The sequence below is a fragment of the Syngnathus scovelli genome, chromosome 14 (assembly GCF_024217435.2).
Source record: "Syngnathus scovelli strain Florida chromosome 14, RoL_Ssco_1.2, whole genome shotgun sequence".
NCBI lineage: Eukaryota > Metazoa > Chordata > Actinopteri > Syngnathiformes > Syngnathidae > Syngnathus > Syngnathus scovelli.
In genome coordinates this window covers 7,578,365-7,599,453 of record NC_090860.1, presented here as the reverse complement: position 1 = coordinate 7,599,453, position 21,089 = coordinate 7,578,365, and the positions used below count along the sequence as shown (strand labels likewise).

Here is a 21,089-nt window from a genome sequence, read left to right as displayed (position 1 = left end):
TGTAATTGACTATTTATACACTTACAAAATGGCTACGGTTACAAGTTATTTTAAGAGGAATGTACTGAGTGCCTTTAAATGAATCTGAAAAAAAAGGCCTCCATGTAACAAAAGCGAGAGCATCTTTCAGCGGCACCATCTGCTAAATGGTAAAGTTTCTGGATTCAACACAGGTTTCGTGTCAGTAAATCAAACCCCAGCGCCATTGAGAACATTTCATTCCCATTAGTGCGGCTGAGGAGGAGTAAGGTCGGCACGTTATCTGTCCTCATGGCAATTGAGGGAGAGGAATTTATTCCTCGTTGTTTCCTGTTCTGATGAGATAAACAGACAATATTGACGTTGGATTTCTTGTGACAGGCTGCAAAATAAAGTGTTTGTTCACATAAAGCGACAGACTGACAGCAGGTTTTTCAAGATGGATTCTCTCTTTGGGATTTATTGCGTAACCAGGGTGACGAATAGCTGAACTCAAAAAGGAAAGTCGATATACGTCGTTTGTATTACTGATATGATATATTCTGGTAGTATAATGATTTATTTTGAATGTTGCAAATGCTAAACCAAAGGAATTCAGGATGCGCTAATGTGGTCGGGAGTTTCTGCCAAGTTTGATGTTTTAATTTCGATATAGATCAGCAATTACCATCAACAAATGAGCAGGTCATACAATCAATCAAAAGTTGTTGATTGCGTGACAGAAACCGCAGGTGATGTCGGCAACAACAAAGATGAATCATTTGGCAAAACCTCAAACTCCCCGCTGAGGCTCCCTACGTTGGCCGTGGGGAGCAGGATGATGCAGTTGTTTGGCAAGACGCACTTCACCAGGGGCGAGTCATAGGAAAATCTGTTTGAGCTTGCATCCCACCCAACGTGAGTGTGTATTTGCACAACCCCCACCTGACCCCACATAAACTGGCCCACTACGTCCTATTCAGACAAATCCATCCCAAAAAGGAAACTCCAGAGAAACAAAGCAGGCCGGATGGTCCCTTATATCATCTTCGTTGAGGGGGAGCGGTACTTTGCGCTAATCAAGGGAGCGAGCACAGGTGGCTGACAGCCTCCAGTGAGTCATTGTGGTGTGTCAGTATTTATGTCTGCTCGACTACATGAGTAGCCTATCGGTATTCTCCGGATGAGACATGATACTGACAATCCCTCGGTGCACCTGGTATCAATGCAGCTTTCATAATGCAAAATATATATTTTTTTTAACCAAAGATTGTTTTAGAGCAGGGGTGTCAAACTATTTTTTTTCCGGGCCGCATTGTAGTCATAGCTTCTTTCGGAGGGCCATTATGACTGTCAACCCAAATAAATGTATGAGCACCTCATATTATATACAGTGAAAGCTACAAAACAAACTGACAAATAACTCGTTTTCATATCAGACGAGTAAAAACTGGTCAAATATAAAATAAAATAAAAAAAGATATTAAAAGTGAAGACAATTTGCAATTCTAGTAGTGACACACGAATTTGATGCACAATTTGTCTTCGCGGGCCACATAAAATGATGGGGCGGGCCGTATCTGGCCCCCGGGCCTTGAGTTTGACACCTTCAAAGTCAAAGTCAAAGTCAAAGTCAAAGTCAGCTTTATTGTCAATTTCTCCACATGCCAAAGACACACAAAGAAACCGAAATTTCGTTCCCCCCTATCCCACGGTGACAAGACATGGCTCACAACAGACAAACAAGTAAACAAGTATAACAAAAGCGTGCTGAATAAATAATGAATAAATAACACAACAATAAATAAATAAATAAATAAATATTTATTTATAAATTATAAATATATTAATATATATAATAATATACCGTAATTTCCGGACTATAAGCCGCACCGGACTATAAGCCGCACCAGCTAAAATTCAGGGATATTTTAGTTTTTTTCTTACATAAGCCGCACCGAACTATAAGCCGCACGTGCACATGAGTTTTTTTACAAAGAAAGACAGTACACAGAAAGCCGTAAAAATCCATAAATACGCCGCGCCGCCATTTAAGCCTCAGGGTTCAAAGTAACCTTCTGAATAAAATGCATTAAAAGTTCACATTCATTACAACTTGTTTTTGGTGAGCAAAATGTCAGAAGAATTGAATTTAAATGCTGATTGATTGGGTTTTAATACAATGCAGATGGTCCAAACAGCGCCACTGCTTTGTGTAATCTCTGAGTCACATGGCAGAGTATGAAAAAGGGTTTAGAGCCCTTTGACGCAGGTCACCTAGCGTGCATTCCTACTAAAGCTCATTTTTGTTGTTGTTTTTTTCTTCAAGATACCGCACAACAGTGGTCCACAGCCTTTTTACGAGTGTATAAAAGTGATCAAGTCATCACAAAAATCACGAAAAAAAATCTTATATAAGCCGCACCTGACTATAAGCCGCAGGGTTCAACATTTTGGAAAAAAGTCGCGGCTTATAGTCCGGAAATTACGGTATATTTATTTATAAATATTTATAAATATATATTTATAGGTGTTATTCTAAAACACCTGTGTTTTAGAGTTTGCATACAAAGCTGTTGTAATTTATTCTTGGCTGCTGTCTTGCATGTTTTAGATGTTTACTTCCTCCAACAGACTTGATTCATCAGAATGCTCCAAAGGAGCCTTAATGATCGATTTGAATCAGGTCTGTTGGAGGAGGGAGACATCTACGACATGTAGAATAGCGGCCATCAAGGATTGGGTTTGGACACCCCCTGTCCTAAGGCATCTATACCTCGGCTGGTCTTCAAAATTCTGTCCATAAAGTTAATGAACAAAACAAGTGACAAAAGGCAGCCGTGCTCCGATGGCACGATTTTCTTCGGAGAGCTGATGAAAAACAACAAGTTTTGTAAACATGCATCCACCTCCAATATGAAAGCTGTTTTGGCTTCCTAACTGTTTTTTCCCACATGTGGTGAAAAATAAGCTCATGCAGGTGTACTTGAATAAAAAGGAGAATCTATTCATTTTCCAATAAAATTGATTTAAACCATCCCTGTCTTTGCTCTGAACTAAATCACTCCATGTTTTGAGCATGGAGTGAGCACACACTGGAAACTTAACACAATAAAACCTCTGTGAAGCCTTGATTTGTGCGGTATTCTTCCACACTGATGATAAAAGGGAAGGGGGGGGGGGGAGAGTTGTGAGAGGAAAACTCTCGATTCTTGGAAATGGTTAAAAATCGAGGCTGAGGGTCGGAGCAGAATTTAGAGGAAGCACAGGAAAGTCGAAACCGGTTGGTGGCCAATGTCAAGGAGTGTTAAAAAAAATTCGAGGTTACCATCATTAACTTTCATTGCTTAAGTCTCACAAACTCTAACTGTGATGGCTTCCTGCCTTTTAATGACGCATTTCTTTGGCTCAACCCATCAAGACTAGTGCCTTAAGACACTTTGGAATCCTCCCATAAAGTGTACTTTGAACGCATCAAAGTATCCACATTCCACAGTAAAATATGGCCTTCGTATCTTTCAACTCTCCAACATGTTTCATCTCTCCTCTTTACACATTTCACCACGACTTGTTGTATATTTATCTTTCCAGCCTATTGATCTGCACTGCAGCAGAATGAAGTTGTTTTCATCATGCTGAAAGCGCATCAGTGGGAAGATGACTCCAACAACACGAGCTCTCGGAGTGTGACTGATTGGTTCTGTCTGGCTCCGGATGGCTCTCTTCTGACTTGCCTGCCACACACTCATCGAAATGTCTAGGTGAGACGTACTTGCTAAAAATATGTGTGTGAGAATGAATAATTTCACAGTAGGAATCAGGCTAGACTAAACTAGTGTTGTGCACATGCACACCAGGAGCAAAGCGGGCCCTCGCCTCATTTTCCACTCATTTCTCGCCAGGGTCATGTTTTTTTTTTTGACTGAGATTCAGCTGTCATACATTTCCCAAACCTCACTAACCAATTACAGTAACCAAAAACAGGTGGAAATGGGCTTGTGCCTGTGCTCCTGTATGTGTGAGGGTGTTTGCACTGTACGTGGATGTAAGAGCAAACCAGTCAGCATGAAAAAGAAAAAAAATGAAAGCAAAGATCGCAGCAAGATTATTGTGTGTACAAAAGACTGCAAGGAGAGACTTGTGAAACACTTATGTTTGAACAGGCCCACATCTGACTGACAGGGGATTATTATGTGTCTCAACCGCACAACGAGTGGGAGTTCCTGCAATTCTGATTAGGACTCAAATACAAGTTTTCAGACGTCTGGAGTTGTGTCATCAGCCACTCTGATTGCTTTCGATGGGAAATGCACAGATCTATGTTTCCTTGCCCTTAAATACATGTGACATGAGAGGTTATGTAGTAGCAGGGATCACAGGTTTGATGAATGGAGGGAGAAAGGCAAATAAATGCGCCTGCTCTGTTTTTCCACTGACGTATAGGTGGAGAATAGTAAGTAAGCACTTAAAGGCTGAGTCACAGTTGAGATGGAGTTTACAACAGAGCTACTTTCTTCACTATATAATAAGCACACTAGTTAGCACGTTAGTTGTGGCCCTCGTCTTCCTATGTAGACTTTGCATGTTCTCCCCGTGCCTGCGTGGGTTTCCTCCGAGTGCTCCGTTTTCTTTGGTAGGCCGATTGACCACTCCAAATCGTCCGTTGGTGTGAGTTTGGGTGCAATTGTTTAAGTGTGCCCTGCAATTGGCTGGCGAAAAGTTCAGGGTATACCACGTCTACCGCCCTAAGACAGCGGGATAGGTTCCACCTCGCCCACGACCTTTGTGGGGATTCAGGAAATGGATGTTACATGACCACGAAAGGGCGTACCCTGCCTCTCGCCCAATGACAACGTTTTTCGAAGAGTCTTAGAAAGTCTGTAGTACTCATTATGCTGGATTTTTAAGCGTGGGTCTTAGAAAAGGAAAATAAAAACATGCCTTCGCCAATGGGGGATCTAGTATTTTGGCTTATATCTCAGGAAAATGTTAGCCTCTGTTTTACTATCGCATGCCCTTCTTGTTTAGATGAGTCTCCCATGGAATTCGTTTTGATCCCAGATTGACTTAGCATCTGCTCTTCTCATGCTAACAGCAAAATTAAGTCCATGGTTAAAACTTAAAAAGACGCAGCAAAGATCTAGCGTGCGTTTTGTATTCTTTGAAGGGAATTTTATTGCATCCGCCTCGCTGTGATATAATAATATAGCAATGGACCGCTGTTCGGCAGCCTTGCTCTTCTTCATCAAACTTCTGCCGCCTCGTCACATCTGTCCTGTGACTTCGGCAGACTTGACCTTGTATAAATATTTCCTGTCACAGATTAAGGAGTTTAACAGGAGTGTAAATCATATAAAACTCAGAGGCGTACTTCCTTTTAGCTACTAGGTCTCATGATACAATCAGAGTCGGAGTTATCTGGAGGTAAGGTCGCGGCAGCCAGCTCTTCAAAATGTAAACTTCTACAATCTAACTATCAACAAGGTCAACAGGTCATAAATTCAAAATTTTCAAGAAATTTTGCCAAATTAAAGGACACACATTGTTAAGGATCTTTCTGCTGATAAAAATCATGGACGAGTCCAATGTCCACAGGACATTGAAAGAAAACATTTGTACTGTCTGACCAAAGCGAGAAACTGGGTTAATTCAGATAAAACCGTATTCAGCAAAGTTTCTGTCAGACATTGTAATAGAGGAGCTGCTGTTAAAAAAACACTGCTGCAGGACCCTCTAAGGACTTGCAGTCATGCAAAAACCTGTATATCACTTTCCTCTATCCAATCAATGAGAAGGAAAACATGCATACTGATTTTTATTCACTGATGAATGCCGTGCTCCTTGGACCAGATGGACGTCCAGATGGATGGAGTTCTGGGTGGAATGTTAGGCTTCATTAGGTTGACTGCAGGTGTAAAAATAACCTTTTTTCGATCACATGGAGTAAATAACTGGTCATTTCATGCTATGGTATGAAAGAAATATTACTCCTTCTACAGTAAAATAAGTCTCATGCAAGACAACACACCATTCAGGGCTACAAAACGTACTGTACCATGAAAGATTTAGCTAATATGGGTATAAAAAAACACCCTATATGTACGTATATATACTATATTAAATGTGTATGTATGTGTGTATGTATGTATGTATGTATGTATGTATTTTTTGTATGTATGTATGTATGTATGTATGTATGTATGTATGTATATGTATGTATGCTTGTGTGTTTACATGTATGTGTACGTGTACGTATATGTTTACTTATATGTATATGTATGCATACACTGCCAGGACAATCAAGGGCACCTCCAGCAGCTCTTCGCTTTGACTTGGACATCCACTTTTTCATTGATTTTTATATTACGTATTTTATGTGCCCTCTCTGCATCCATTGCAGCCTGGTGATCCTGAAAGGGGGATCCTTCCATCTGTGGTCCCTTGTCAAGGTTTCTCATTTTTACCCTGGTAGGGTTTTTTTGAGTTTTTCCTTGCCCTTTTGGGAGCTTAAGATCAGGGGATGCTTTGAGAATAATTGTCAATTTATTTGTCTATGGGAAGCCCTTTGAGACTGCTTGTGATTTAGGGCTATACAAATAAACTTGACTTAACTTGATATACTTATATGTATGTATATGTATGTGTACTTGTACCTGTACGTTTAAGTGTACCTCTACGTATACGTGCACCTCTATGTATATGTACATGTACCGGTACCTATATGCATATGTACCTGTACGTATACATGTACGTATGCGTGTCCTGTACGTATACATGTACCTGTACGTATACCTGTACGTATATGTAGTATATATAATGGAACCTATAACATCTATATTCTGACTGTTTACTGTATGCACAATTGCTCCATTTCAACAATGTTGCTCTTATTTATTTATTATTTACTCATTGCTTTTATTATTCATTGTATGTGCCTTCTTGTTTTTACTTTTTGTAATGTTTACTTGAATGTTTTGTTGTCCGTGGATATATATATATATATAATATGTCTTGTCGCCGTGGGATAGTAGGAAACGCAATTTTGATCTCTTTGGGTGTCTTGACATGTGAAGAAATTGACAATAAAGCAGACTTTGACTTTGATGTATGCTGTGCTGGCACTTTACAGTGAAGGTCACAAAAGTTCATAAAGGAGTCACCTACCGTCTCTGGTTTCGAACCATTATGTTGCTTTGAAGCTGTGCATGTCTGCTGTGTTTGTAGAGATAGTCTGTCAGACGTGATTTGTGCATACATGCACGGTCCCAATGAAGAAACAAGTACTCCACCCTATGTCGAGGCTGCTGACACACCAAACACCTGAAGGAAACACACCCAGTCTGTCTTTGAGTTCCACGGAAAATCCTCTAACTGACACACTGAACACAACGTTTGCTATAACAACACAACTAAGTGCCAGGGAACCAAGCTGTGACCTGCATACCCAAAAACTTTGAATCTCTGAGTTGTAGGTATATTGCTGTATGACATGCCTTAAGTGGGAATGAATAGTTGCCCTATGCGATGTAAGACAGGTGTTAGTGTGGATTTTCAGCTAATTGTAGTCCTTGAAATGACATGACATGACATTTGGCCTTGGTGCACGTGGATGCAATGGAGAAACATTCTTCAAACATTCAGAGATTGTTCTGCACTACTATCACATAAAGTGTTAAAAGGAACCCCAACTTAATAGCTGAAATTTTATTTGAATATATATTTGTCGCAATGCATTCTGGGTAGTGACTTTCATGGGTCAGGCTCCCTCTGAGATTCAGCCCACTGATGGAATGTTCTTTTTCTGAATGCAAGCTTCAGACATCTGAAGGCCACATGAGGAAATTTGGTCCACTGCTGCCATAGATGTTTTCCATCAGTGTTTTTTTGGTGCCTGGAAATATGCCTGTGTACCTGGAACCATGTCCAGTCTCGCACAGCCCAGGAGACACTTTTGATTCACTGCATAATGTCCAGTCTCACTTGAAACATTGCGCTCTTCAGAAGATATATGTTGGTAATTGATACAGGCCTGTAGGCCACTGTTCGGGCTCACTAGTAAAATGACAGTGATGCCGATTTTGTAGCAAGTTGAAAGTTAGCAAAAAGTTTTACTTTTTTTAATTAAAAAATCTCTGTTGCAGGACAATCATGCAAAAACAGTTATGCTATAGTTGCGCTATCCTTAAAAAAATAATAATTTGGCATTCCCCAACATGATGTAGTACAACACCTTTACATGGAGGCGATTTCATCCTTTACATGAAACTTGAGCCAGTTTTTTACGCAAAGCACGAATGTGTGTAACTGTCAAGAAGATGGAACTTCAAAACAACATGCACACACGATGCCAAAGCCCTTCAGCTGTTTTCATTTTCTTAACAGCTATGTATCATTGTTGAAGTGTCCTCCTTTTATCTGATAAACCATGTAGGCTACCATCGAAAAAGCTCCGAAACATATTGGAGATAAATGGAGTCAAGACACTGAACCCCTTAAACTGCTGAGACAAGGAACAACCGTTAGTGCTCTGACCTAAATAGATTTTACAGCCTCTGTTGCCGCTCTGGGGGAGCCTCCATATGCAGAAAACATCAAGCAGAGTTGAGCATTGGCAGACATGATCTTCCTTTTTTTACAGTCTGGAATGAAATAAAGCCGAGTTCAGGACACTGCCGTTCGGTCTGTAGCCAGCATTGTGATGAACAGGTATGAGATGATGGAGGTGGTGTCCAACTTTACATAACACCGTTAGTAAATATGCCCAGAGGTGGTTGATTCAGGTGAGATGTTTGTTTGGTCCATACATGTTCATCGACTGGCTGGCCAATGGCTGTTATATATTAAGTGTTCCTACTAGAGTACAAAAATGGTTGACATTATATCATATTGAAGAAAAGGATCAGCATCAGTGCCATTTTTTTTTTTTTTTTCACCTGTGAGGATCATTTGCACAATCCAATGGGACTTGGAGTTAAAGCACAGATCACAACAGACTACAGTCAGCATAATAACGGGACAAGTTATAGATTTTTTTTTTCCGATGCACCACACGCATATTGCGTAATCTGCGCTGATTAAATTACATAATTTACCTGTATTAGATTTATTAAAAAGTGAATCACTGGCATCAATCAGTATACCATCCGGATGTAGTAAGCATGTCAATTTCACATTTAGAGTGTGACATAATTCCCAAATGGATCACTGTGGAATTCACATGTCTCAGGAAAACTCCACAATATAAGACTTGCTGGAATCTGCAGAATTCAATGGGGTCACACCTCCTAGGTCTGTGGATTTAGTCCAAGGTTACGCGCGGTGGGTGTGTCAGAAGCCTCGATGAGAGAACCTGAAAGTACGCAACAATGGCACATAACTAATTGACTGAAGAGCAAGAGAACAAATAAAATAAATAATAAATATTGTATTGCTGCTTCAAATGTAATCACCTTCTATAATTATAACATGGCAGATTGATTATATTCCTCTCTTTCCTAACAGGTAATTAGTAACTTTATCGGACTCCCTTTTTAAAGTAACCCACCCAACTGTGACAGAGGTTGATCTGTATCAGAAACCACCACTTCCTTGTCTCAGGACCACTTCCCGGAGACGCCATGGAGACGGACGTCTCCATGGTGAACACCAGATGAAGTCATGGAAAGTATGGGCCCCAAAGCTTGTAATTGCTTAATTGGATCACCTCACTCCCTCAAATATTTCTTCTAGTCCTTCTTCCCCTTGATCCATACGTTGAGCCAGCGGGCTATGCATGTGTGGCTGCACGTGTGCACAAGCGACAGTTGGACCCAGCTTGACAGACTGTGATTTGCGGTTCTCATTTCTTTTTTTTTTTTCCCAGCTTCCGACCTCAAGCCTCACATGCGCGTGAGCCGACCGTGGCGGATTTTAAAGAGGATGGAGAGTCAGGGGCTGCAGTTGAGTGTTCCATCTTTGTCAGACCGCCAGCTTGTCCGCCCATTAACAAGCGGTAAACATGAATTGGTGGATTAATGACATCAAGTAAAGATATTTTTCCAACCTCAGTGGTAGTGGCTAGACATAAAACACACGAACATTTGATATTATGATTATAGTGGTCAAAATGATATGTGATTAAAATATATTTTGCACAAATAAAAGACCAGACAATATGTGAGTGCTTTTCACTTTTTTTTCTCTTATTGGTCAGAAGAATTTAAAGTTTCTTTACAGATGAGTGAACAAAGCACAAATATTCACCAAATGCAACATAATCCTGATTGCTGACTATTGACATCTACTTTAATCAGAAAGGCAAAATTCAGTGTTACAATCTAAAACTGTATGTAATATGTTTGAAATTTTATTACAGCGTATTGCTGAACTGTTTTATCTCTGCTACTGCCAAGAATCAAAATTTAATTAAGCAAATAAACTCCACATATCATCACCAATGTGATTATTCTATGCTACCAAAACCTTATGTGTAAGCTGTTTAAGATTTGAATCACCCTCGATTTGCTTTTACAGACTCACAGAGCGAACTTTATATACCTTGCACAATAGAAAAAAAGATATTCACAGCTCATGCTTGGTTTTATTGTGGAAAACCTATTCGTCCGTCAACTCAGCTCTGAAGCGCTATATAGTCAGCAGAGCAACGGACCTCCAGGACTGAAATGGGGGTCGCCCCAGAACAGAATGTGATCTCCTACTATAGAAGGATTTTTTTTCAAGGGGGAGGTCTCAAGTTGCGTAACAGTTCAAACGCAAATAAAAAACCCAACAACTCTGCTGCATGTCCTACTGATGTGCTTTTATGACACCATAAAATTAATATCGATCTGCTGTGACTATGCTGAACTCCATCTTGAATTGTCCCTTAAGAATATTAGAAGATCTTGGCTTGCAGATACAAAAGCCACACACTCCTACATCCGCTGAGTTGAGCTACCGAACAGATGCAGATGCACCGGATTTCCTTTTTGCCCTAAATCTCTGCTATCCTTGTCAGCATGTTGGAGATTTATTTGTGACTTAATTGCAATTCCTGATGCAAACTTAAGCATGTATGGCTTCATTTCACGGTAAAATATAGTGAAGATGGGATTCCCCTTTTCTTTTTGGCGCAGTACTGAGAACAGAAATTTGGAAACATATTTTACAAAATGTGCTTTTAAATTAATGGAGGGTTAGGAATGTGTGAGGTTTATACATTTAAGTGCTACATTGTGCTAATATTGGCTTCAACAGAAAGAGCAGATTTTAAGGCCTCATTTTGCCGATTGTAAATTGATTTTTTTTGGGGGGTACACATTAAAGCTCAGACAATATTATTCTTGGTATAAATGTGTCAAAATCCACTGCCAAACCTCAAGTGTTTGAGGTCAGAGCTATTTTCATCTATTCTACAAAATAAGGGAACCAAAGTGGTTTGAATCCACCGAGATGAAATCAGAAAAATCAATACAATTGTGTGGTTTCGGGCCAGCTTGGAGAAGCAAAACAAACCAGAAACAACTTTGCAACAGAAGAAAAACAGGATGCGACGTGGGCTTAAAAATATCTACTGGATGGAAACTTTGGAGGGTGGACTAATAAATAAAGCTGAACCATTTTACTTGTTTGTGTAATCCCCAGTACGTACTGCTTGCATTGACATCATATACTGCGAGTGGTCCCCAAAAAAATATTGAACTGAAATTTAGGGGATTTTGCACAATATGTCAGTCAGCGCTGATCATCTTTGTTCTTCAGGCAGATCTTTTACAGATTACATAAAGTTGAGTCTAAGTCTAAGTCTAAGTCTAAGTCTATTATGGGGCTCTCTAGTCAACGAACTGGCAATATTGGAACAAAACCACAAGCCTGTCACTCTGACATCTGTGGTTCTGAAGTCCCTTGAATGGGCTCATGTTAGACCACCTAAAGTAAGAACATCATCAAGACCCCGAGGAAAAAGGTCAGTAGATGATAGCTCCATCATTAGCGTAGCTTGTTTGGTGCTACCGCCCGAATGATATCTTTCCTCTATGAGGTAACTTCTTTTTCTGATCCATGTAAGCCTACTTGAATGATGGGGTGTGGAGGAGCTTGACTCCTCAAACACCTTTGGGATGAACTGGAAGAGATAAGCATTACGTGTAGTCAGTGACACGTGGTTTTATGGATAAACAGATTGCACAATAACTGACGCAATGGAGTCCTTTTTATTCTCCTTTTTTTAAAATTTCTAAATCTGCCATCACCTTGTTAAGTCGCACCCAGTTAATTTAGTTCCGTGCATGAAAATTCCACGATACTTGACCTTACTGAAACCATTCTCCCCGTGAAATCATACTTACTTAAAAAAAAAAAAAAGCAGACTGGGCTTGTTAGTGGATCTAATTTGCTTTGAGTTATAGCTGCTGCTTATCGCCAAATGTGGTCAAACGACGCTAATGTGATAATGAGATTAACAGCCAGTCATTCTGCTGTTTTCTTGACAAAAAGTAGCAGGAAAAGAAGTTATGACATCATTCTAACTCAACGCCGTCTCCCCAATTAACAATCTTTGCTTCTGATATAATGAGTCTGCCTATGACATCATTGTAAAACAACACCAAGTTTACAATGCCCTGGAAATGGAGGGTAAATGTGCCGATGCAACAATTGCGCAAATGAAAGTTAGAACTTTAAATGATGTCATGTAACTATTTCCTTCTCCATGCACGTGTGAAAACTTTGTGTTGACAGAAGTAAATCTTGCATCTTTGACTTTCTTCCAGTTCTACGGCATGCCGCTCCCGTCTTGAATTTCCACAGCCTACTGGGATTCATGATTAGTTTCCAAGCCCTGCATGCAAATTCAGCTCTCGAGCCTCCATTTTCCACTCATTAAATAGAGGCCCCGAAAGCCTGGTCCAGAACGACAAATCTCTTCGCTCATCATATTTCTCCTCTAAAAACAATACATCAGACTGTCGACTCAGCACTTCCTGGCTTCTCTTACGTTTATGGTGGGAGTGTGTCTCCATGGCTGCTGAGCGGTTTTATTGACACTTACTGAGAAGATATGCATGCTGTGAGTGCTCAAGTATGCCCAAGAACACGCTGACATAGATTAGAATTTGTGTGAGAAATTAGCCTTTAGGAAAACCTTTTCCTCCAACTTCAGCTCGTCTAGGTCTTCTGTCTGGCAATAAAAACTGAGTCATTCTCCTGGACGTTTTGCGAATAGAACATTAGTGTGAAACACGTGTAGTCGTACGCATGTGTAGAAATCATCACCATACAGCAGGAAATAGTGTTGCCTCTAATCAGGATTTAACAAGTATGACCTCATTTGGTTTTGGTCAGTCGACTAAATCATTCTCAAGAGCCTCATAAAATCTCTTCTTGTAGGTTATTGGTGATGGCTAATGTTGGCTGATACACGTTTGTCTATCATGAAATGACCTACTTGGAATGGAATTAGGTCAGTCCAATACTGACCTTTACATCTGGAGAATTTTTTAATTGTTCTGTTATGGGGTTGAAGCAGATGAAATCTGGTAGTAGATCAAGCAGCCCATTATCTTAATCACACCATCCGTCTGTCTGTGATCTGAAAAATCACTTGGTCTTCTACTTAGGTCAGACATGATGACATCATCATCAGTTCATTTCGAAAATATGTCCGCTCACCATCGGTGTGGGGGATTACCACTAAGCTGTGACCCTTGACTATTAGTACTCGCCTCCTTGCAGAGACTACTGAGGCTTCTGAGACCTTCTCTCAAAGGCAGGATGTCAATAAATTCACCAAGATGTTTGGTCAAGCCAGACAGAAGAATCGCTCGGAGGCATTTTTATGGAGGCACACAGATGTTGAGTGCAAGAAGTGTTTTTCATTTTATTTTAAAAGCCTATTTTTGTCTTTTACACATATGCTCAATGTGTTTTTAGATATAAAACATAACCTGACAGGTATGGTGGAAAGTTCTTCAGTCATTTATATTCTTAATAACCCATATAGGGTCAAAATATGTACAGTCGACCCAGACGAAAGGGCAGTACCTCCATCTGACCGTGTCCCATATGTGGCTTCACACTAATGCCGAGAAGCAGGGCAGAGTGCCAGAGCAAGCCATGCACAACTTGACAGGTCTTTTATTTGTTATTCTTTGCTTCCTTAAACCTTTAAAAAGGTCAGGCGTTGAGGTGAGTGCTTGAGGAGAGCTGATGGCAGATTATTAAGTCAACATGGCAGACGTATCAGCTGAGCGCACAGAAATCGAGACATGACAGATACTTCGGGGGGAGCTGTAGAGGCTTAGGATCTGATAATGGGATCCAGAGAGGTGAGGGATGACGTCATGGGGAAAATGGGGGGGGGGGGGGGGGGGGGGGGGTTACGGGGGGAGTATGGCCAGTCAGTGTGTGGATTGATATATGGAGCAATAAAAATCATTCGTCAGTTCTGAGAAGTGTTTCAGTTAACTTGTTTTCTTTTAGTCATTTCTTGTTGCCCCGAACATTGCGCCACCTCAGTTTATAGGCTGAAAAGTTGATTGAAATTGCACTTTTGAAAAAAATAGCAGAGATGTGAATTTCAGACATTGATAACCTTCGTAACTAAAGTTGCTTAGCAAACCAGTAGGTGTCACTGTCCAACTGTACCATTGGCAAAAAGAAACAGATGCTTCTTATCAGATTCAATATGCAGACTAAAAATGAGTCAGAAACGCTACTTTAGATGCTTTAACTCTGTAGTCATTTATTCCGTACAATGCCATGTAATTTCTGGAAATGCTTGTAAACACTTCAGTGTGATTTGAGTCTTCCCACCATTGAGGTAGTTATGTCATCAAGTCTCATAAATTGGACTAGAACACTTGAGTTTAATGCATGCAGTAAAAAATGAAGTAGTTAAGACTCATTTTCAAACTGTTAGTTTGCCCCACATCTCTTAAACATTATGGTCACACAAAATTTTTGTAGGTTTACATAGACATGCAATATGTGAACGTTAACTATGGGTGTTAATTTCACAACAGTTCGTTTCGAATGAAAATGTCTAGGATTGGAACATAAAGGGTTTTATTTTTGTGAATGGCGTAAATCCTGTGAGGCAGAACTCTAAGCTGATTTACAAACTTATATTAATAAAGTAGCAATGCAATGTATTCGCCAACGCTGTCACGAGAAGTGAAGCCACAAGCGGCCATCTTAAGTTGCGCCCAGCTAAACTCACCTAGCTTGAATACATTGATTTCTCTGCCGTGTTTTTACGTTATTTTCTGTCGCTACCATAAAAATTCCACACTGTGTGATGTGTGGCTGCACTAGTAGGCCTGGAAGAAATGCTACATGCGCAATACATTGATAGAAATGTTCTCTTATAAGCTACATCGCAGAGTGCAAGTCAACGATTGCTCGGCATCAAGACGTCAGAAGTCCGAACCATCAATAACAAAAACAAATATGACTACCGTATTTTCCGCACTATAAGGCACACCTTCAATGAATGGCCAATTTTAAAACTTTGTCCATATATAAAGCACACGGGATTATAAGGAGCACCTTCAATGAATGGCCCATTTTAAAATTTTGTCCATATGTAAGATATATACATTTGGCCCGCGGGCTGGACTGTGGACACGCCTGCTGTAGTGGCTCAATATTGGTCCATATATAAGGCGCACCTGATTATAAGGCGCACTGTCGGCTTTTGAGAAAATTTGAGGGTTTTTTTGGTGCGCCTTATAGTGCGGAAAATACGGTACTTATTGTGATTTTTCACACACTGGTCATATGTGCACATTATTTTACAACATTGAGACAACCAATGATGACTTTCGCACAATACGAATATCACTTAAACATTTCGGATCACCTTAAAGGGCGAAAAGTTTAACATTGCTCTGATTTATGTATGTGTTTAAAAGTCCTTATTCTCATGTGTCCAGGGGCTAAAAGGCAGAAATGTGTGACTCTACCATCTTTATAGACTCAAACCACAGGCCACATGAAGGTCACATCTGCTGCGTTTGGGTATTGCAGTATATATTCATAGCATGCTTTAGTCACCATTACATACTGTATGCTTTTGAACATACACACAACCACACAGTCGTTAAATGTTAATTATTAGGGACAGCTTGAAAGCAAAAGTACTTTCCCCCCTCACTAAAAAAACATTCCAACTATCAGCTTTGGGATGCTTCTTCCTGTAAGGTGCAATCGTGTTACATCAGATTCTGCACATACCTACAAGTGCATCGTTCTCATCGTCTGGATAAAACCCATAAATGCGGGGCGATCAGTTTAAAGAGCTCTGATAGCTCTTAATTAGCAGGTCTTTTGAGGAGCTGCATGCCAGAGGCCTGACCAACACATCAACAAGCTTCAGAACACACACGTTTGAACATGAATGGCAGCAGATGAGTTAGATAATGATCGAACACAACCCGAGTTACTTCACAATCTTGCCATGTGTTTCAAATCTGTCTCTGTTCTAGAAGACTAAAAAAAGAGTCGAACGGGTTTGATTAAGCTCTCGAAAACGCACGCTAAAAAGCTATTGAAATATAATTAAGCAATGACATAGTTTTCCCAGAAGTCTGATGTGGGAAAAAGTCACACTTTGACTATTAGCAAGTTTTCAATTGAAATTGAACAATAGTATTTATACAACACTATTTATGCATTCTGTTTAATATCGCATTTATCAAACTCTTTAATGACAGCCCAAAGTAAAGCCCAATTTCACATATTTATGTTTATAGCTTTCTATATGGGAGGGACATCAATGTATTCAAATATCTGCACTAAAAATGCATCTGTGGTCTTACGATTCTCAGTTGTGGCAAAGCAGAAGGATAAATTTCCAAATATATATTTATTTGATGGGTAGGGCTAGAGGAATATTTGCGCAATGGATGGTGGACTGTTTTTGTCGGCCAAGCAGTCATAAATGTTGCAGATGATGATGGAGGGTGGTGGACCAGATGTCTCTCCGATGTAAAATAAAATACTTTTGCTGTTTCAATGGGTGGCTTATACACCCCATATTGCATTGTAGTTTATCTTACCCCAGTTGTGATATTAGAATTGTAAAGTTAATATACGTGGGCCTTGTGCACCTCACAGTTCCGAGTTTGGAATTCTGTGACAAACCTACAATAGCAATTGCAGCCTATAATTATTTTTGTGTTGCCGTTACTTTGTTCTGCATTCAAGCAGAAGGTCCTCCAGTTTGCTGTCGGGACAAACAAAATACAAAGCAACAATGCAATTGCACTTGCCATTAATGTTGTTAATTATTATGAACGATGATTCTAATCAACCCCATGTTTGGAGTTGTTCAAATATCCTGATTCATTCTTTTTAGAAGAGGAAAGCGCCTTTTATCTATGGGGACATGGCAACAAGCAAGCACAGATGCCCTGCAAAAAACTAAGAGCTAATAATAAATCTCCTGACTTGTAAATAAACGTCGAGAGGGTAAAAGTAAGTAATTCCATCCTGATGCCTTCTGCAAGAGGACGGCAGATGTGAAGAGCACGCAAACCAATCGTTTGATTAGTGATTACGAGGGATCATTGGCAAATTAATTATCTTTGCTGACAAAAAGTCTTCAAAATGGAATTTCTGGACATTTGACTTCATTCCTTCAAGTTTGAGGCCCAACTGAACATTTAGTGGATCTTGTTGAAAATGATGTCAATGTGAAAACAGAAGAGACAGTAAATTGAAACTATTGAGTTGCAGTCAGTAAAAGGAAGCTACACTTCAACTACCCCAGCCATGAAATGGTCACAGCTTCCACCACAAGATCTTTATGGAACAACTCCTTTTGTGGAAAGTTGTGTGACCTCTTATGGATGGCTACATAAATCACTGCCTGCTTTAATTGCTCTTTTGGGACAACAATCTATCCCACAAAAAAAATAAAAAAAATAAAGCTTATATAATATGTACATTTGACCACAATTATTAAACTCTTGCTACCACATTTTATCTGAAGAACAGTCAACAGATTTAATTTTCACCATAAATGGGGAAAGAAAACAATGGCACCATGAGGAACATCATGCCAGACCTCCAACCTGTCATGCGATCAATGCATCAGTGTTCTATGCTGGCAGACAACGCAACATTGCTGTCAGCAAATGCGGGATGGGATAACTAGGAGATGGAAAACATGGTTCCACTTTAGTCACGTTGGTGGGCTATGATATCACCCCCTTCCCATGCACTTCCTTTGGTAGCGCAGACCTCAAGAGGTTTAATTCAACCAACGTGACTTGCACAGCATGCGATCCATGCGCTGCTAAAATGACATGTGCTCTGGTGTTACTGAGACAGAAGAGAAGGAAAAAAGACTTTGCTCGTCAGTCTCCCTACTCTGCACATCTGTCAGTCAGTCTGCAGTCACCAGTGGTGAGAATCCATGTCTTTGTTTGCGCGTAGCAAAACAACCAAACAAAGAAAACAAATGGACTCAAGCTGTGTGCGTGTGGAGCAATGATAAGAACCATTTATGCATTTGCAAATAATGGCACAATGGCTTTATTTCTTACACACCTGTTCATGACAATATTAGATGTCCATAGTGTATATGCAATTTCAAGCCAAGAAACATGAATACCCTAAAATGTTTTTGATGTACTATATAGATACGTATATATATTTTTTTTGATTTGTTAGTTATTTTCCTTTTGTATGAACCTGTTTGCCCATTCACTGAATTAGAACAATTCTACTGTTGCTGCTAGGTGTTTGTTTGAACTCTTCTTTGACACTTGACACTTTTTCTCCCCCCTGTCTGTGTTCACCCACTGTGTCACCCCTTTGACCTTCCGGTCCAACTGTTTAAATTATCTTCTGCCAAGGGCAGACTTGCGTGCTACTTCCTTGCTTCTTGGGAAAGTATCATTTATTTAATTCTACCAAAATGATACATTCCAAAGCCATATTCTAATCAATGAATGAGATTCAAGATATGTTTTGTTTATTAGTTTTATAAATGTGGGCAGAAATGTTTGGTTACAACAGACTTTGGCAAGGAAAACTTGATAAACGACCCAACCGTAAATTCATTTATCTTGCAGAAGAGGGAGACATTATGTTTCAGGGTCTCCCACAGGCTAGAGGGTCCCTGGAATCCTTGGATGGCAGAGGTCAGCCAGAAAGGCTCACCTGGCTGGCTGGTTTATGTTGATAAATGTTGAAAATAACCATTGCAGGCAGAATTTAGGGGGCTGCCTCAGCAGGAGGGTCCACCTGGAACATTACAGCATCTACATGGCTGACTACATTTAGTACAACCTCAACTTGATGGCCATGCAGGGACCAGGTAGGAGGCTACTGGGTGGTAACTCTTGCCTTAAGGTTTCATGGAACTCAGTATACTGTTTGCTGAAAGTCAACACCCAAAGTAACTAACGGGTTAAAATAATACCCAAGAATATGAATATGACGTTTTCTGCAGCTGGATGCTTTTTGGGTCACATGAATCCCAGACGGTCGTCCCATTGGAACATGATTAAAGTTAGTCATGATCATATTGCCCCCATAATGCCAAGAATCATAATAAAAACTCTCACGAGAACTACCAAAATTGGTGTAAACAATCCTTGGGATTTTTACGTCATTTTTTTATTCTAAGATCAACTGCTTAGATGTTGGTATGATTTATTCAAGGCCCGTGCCCAAGCCACATGCATGGGAAAGGGCATCATTCAAAACTCGAGTCAAGCTCTAGGAGGTAATTGGGATTGTAGAATTGACACTACGGTGCATTTCAGACGGGTGTTTATTGTCACGCTATCACAAGGGAGAAAAACAAAGAACATGAACTTCTGCATATTATGGACCCGATGCAGACAAGCTGCACAGTGTCTATTCTGCTCATTTTGCCTTCACTATCTGACCCTGCCAGGTTTATAAAACGTAGCTCTTGTGCTCACTGGAACACACAAACCTCTCCAACACGAGGTGGTGGTGGCTCAAGGAGGGGTAATGACATCATTGTGTTAATTTAACATTCACCCAGTTGTGCCCAATAAAGTAGGAAGTCATGAAATACTCTATATGAAGTATATCAGTTACTCTTTTACATTGTAAGTCAGTCAGCGGTTGGCTCGGCTACAACTAAAAGCAAGGATCAGTGGGTCCAATAGTAGAAGAACAGGAACAAGTGAGCTACGTAAGAGGTTTCGAAAACTTGGACCCATCCAGAAATTTGGAGCGGTTTTCTTCATTCTGTTACATAACCAGTGGAAGTATTCCTGACCAGACTGGGCCTATGGTTTGATTACACTGCCATTCGCAGTTATTTATGACAGTTTATATTGGACTCATATTATTGATATGATGCCAGACTTGTGTGGCTAAGGAAAGAAGTGACCTTGTCATAGGGGGGATATATTTTTTTGTACTTCAGAAAGAATCTGGGCTCCCATGGCTACTTTTTAACCTTAGCTCAGTCTGGAGGATAGATTGCGACGACAGTACAAACGTGTATGCCTAGTAACTAGTTTGGAAAGTAGTGTACGTATTATAGTTGAAGGCACAGTGAGAAAAAAAAATCCCAAATTTGTTCTACTCTAGGGTTAAATTCAAATACATACTGCTAAATTTAGAAAATGTTTCCTGTCAGGATAAAGATAAGGGAACCAAACAAGGAAGTGTTCACCCCTGTCTCTCATTTCCCCTCTTTTTTGTAGATTCAATTATCAGCTGTTACATAAACTCAGTGTAATTTAGCAAATTCGGTACTGTCTCATTACAGTGATAAAATCACAATACAGCTAAGAGGAGGCACTTAATAATGTTGAATTTGTGAAAACTTGGCCCTTGTGCACACAACCAACCCCTAAAAAAAATGAGTCCAATGAAAAAATGAAGTGAGAAGTTCAGCAGCCAATATAAAATTAAAAAACAAAGGAAATTGTACAAATGAAATTGAAAACTGGGCTATAAAACGGAGTGTAGCAGCAATAATATTACTATCATAATTTTATTGAAACTTTTACAATGTATCATGATACCATTAGCCCACTCATTAATCTAAGTTTTAAAATCTTTCCATGTCAGGGTTGTGTAACATGACAAAAACCAAAGTGCTCTTGGTTTCTAGTTAACTCTATTTCTCTGTAGTTTGACAAGAAAATAAAGTTATG

General features: G+C 39.9%; 1 long non-coding RNA gene across 1 annotated transcript in view; it reads right to left on the bottom strand.

The window, feature by feature from the left end:
* Positions 1 to 5,758: 5,758 nt before the first annotated feature.
* LOC125981310 (uncharacterized) overlaps positions 5,759 to 21,089 on the bottom strand; it is a 38,237-nt gene continuing 22,906 nt past the window's right edge. The window contains exons 3-4 of the long non-coding RNA XR_007485895.1: positions 7,123 to 7,278; positions 5,759 to 5,832 (exon numbers count right to left, since the gene is read on the bottom strand). This is a non-coding gene — a long non-coding RNA (uncharacterized lncRNA). The remainder of the gene's footprint in view (positions 5,833 to 7,122; positions 7,279 to 21,089) is intronic.